This window comes from Peromyscus maniculatus, chromosome 5, assembly GCF_049852395.1.
Source record: "Peromyscus maniculatus bairdii isolate BWxNUB_F1_BW_parent chromosome 5, HU_Pman_BW_mat_3.1, whole genome shotgun sequence".
Classification (NCBI taxonomy): Eukaryota; Metazoa; Chordata; class Mammalia; order Rodentia; family Cricetidae; genus Peromyscus; species Peromyscus maniculatus.
The window spans coordinates 7,566,694-7,568,900 of record NC_134856.1 but is presented as its reverse complement, the minus strand read 5'-3'; the positions used below and the strand labels follow the sequence as shown (position 1 = coordinate 7,568,900).

General features: G+C 40.6%; 1 pseudogene; it reads left to right on the top strand.

Moving 5' to 3' along the window:
• The first annotated feature begins 1,419 nt into the window (after positions 1-1,419).
• Positions 1,420-1,590, top strand: LOC102906399 (cytochrome b-c1 complex subunit 10 pseudogene; annotated as a pseudogene).
• Positions 1,591-2,207: the final 617 nt, after the last annotated feature.

Sequence of the window (2,207 nt, the reverse complement as noted above, 5' to 3'; positions counted from 1 at the left end):
GAAGTTAACAAACTTTCTCTTGTACTGTTTATGTAAATGATCCAATTCTTACTACATGTTATAACCCCAAAGAAACTCAAAGGAAACAGACATTTCCATTCATCCATCTTTTGAGTTGGTCTGGAGCAAGAAGGTATTTGAAAAATACTGAAACATTGAGGTAGAAATTGGAAGTCAAAGGCCCAGAAAACAAAAAACAAAACAAAACCAAAACAAAAAAAAAAGAAAAGAAAACAGATACAAAAAGAAGAGCAAACTTTACACATAACCAATATCATTTAAAGGAGATCTCAACAGCTCGTTAAATATGGTGGAACCCCGGGCTGAGGCCAGGTCTCTTGCTTGCTTGAGAGGTGCACTTTTTATTACAAAAGGACACGTGAGAATTAAGAATAAAACAGTGCAGGAAAAAAATACCCTGCAGCTAATTAAGCGCTTCATACTCTTTAGGAGAAAAGTTGATGCACGTGTTCCTCAACCCGTATATTACACTTGGAATCTGTCACGGCAAGGGTGGGAAATCACATTTGGTGTTCTACTTTCCTCTAAGTAGCCCTGTGTTTTGTAGTTTCCATTATCTTGCCATCTTACTAATGAAGAATTATTATGGCAAAGAAATCTTCAGAGGCAGTTTAAACTGGCAAACAGCTTAAAGGGGAGGAAAGGATGCTTTCAATCTGCAATCAGGGACTCCTAAACGTTAGGACACACATCATCTTGGTCCCAATCTCCCACCAGAGCCACAATCATAATGCATTTCCTTGTGGAGTGTGTGTGTGTGTGTGTGTGTGTGTGTGTGTGTGTGTGTGTGCAAGCACAAGTGTGTATAAACAAAACTCAGCAAAAGGAATCCTTTTGGATTTTCAGCAAAGCATGTATTTAAAGAGATGGAAATGAATCAAAAGTGCATCCCTAAAGACTGACAGATGTGTGGAATTCAGAGGTAAGTTACAGAATATGGACTATATTTTGCAGGGGAAAAAATGCCAAGCAATTAACAAAGGAAAAGATGTGAACGCAGAATTTTCCTGTGATGAAACAGAAAAATAAGTTTACCTGTGTATTCCTACTACAGAGCAAGGAAGCATGTCTACTCAAAGAGCTCAAAGAGGAAATCAGAAACATTGATGAATAGATGTTTCTTTCCCATCAAGATCAACACCCTTTCTATTCACTTGAGATCTTCGTGAGATTTAGGAAAACAAACATGGCTTACTGAAGGGAAATGGTCCTTTGGTGTGTTCTAGGACAGTTAGTGAACCCTGTCTAAAACCACAAATGAAAAAACCACAAATGAAAAAATCAAGTTCTGTTTAAGCACAAGTAAGGTTAGTGTTAAAACACACAATGAGAAAATTTCATACACGCATGAAATTTCACATTTGAAAATAGTCTGAGAAGTGCCGAGCCCCCGCCACGATGTTGGGCAGGTTTCTGGGCCCATGCTACTGGGAATTGGTCAAGAACTGGGTCCCCACAGCCAGCATGTGGGGTGCTGTGGGTGGTGTGGGGCTCGTGTGGGCCACAGACTGGTGGCTAATTCTGGAATGGGTGCCTTACATCAATGGCAAGTTAAAGAAGGATGATTAGACAACCCCTCGCTACACACAGGATCTCCCTGGGGCCACATCCTGCTGCCCTCAGAAACAGCCCAGTGGAGGATGCTGACGAAGCCGGACATTGAGGAAGCCAGCATCATCCTGGGGGAACCTCTGCTTTGATGGACACTTGGGCTGCCTTGATGGGTTTTAGCATTAAGCCTTGTTCTTAACACCTCTGGAAAAAGAAAGAAAGAAAATAGTCTGAGAAATATGTGATTTATACCAGTTACTTCTTCTGCAGACTATTAATTTTAAAACTATGATTGAGATAATTGTTCTATTATTTATCTATTGCTGTGGAAGAAATTACCCACAAACTTTGCAGCATAAAACACATACTTTTTTCCCTGTTGTTGAATTCTTTTTTTTTTTTAAATTTTGTTTAAAAAAGTATTTTATTCATTTTATATACCAACCACAGATCCCCCTGTCATCCCTCCTCCTGCTTTCTCACCTTTCAGTCTGGCTCACTCCCATCCCCTCCTCCAAAAGAGTAAGTCCTCCCATGGGGGCACAGCAAAGCCTGGTACATTCACTTGAGGTAGGACCAAGCCTCTTTCTCATGCACCAAAGGTAAGCAAGGCATCCCATCATAGGGAATGGGCT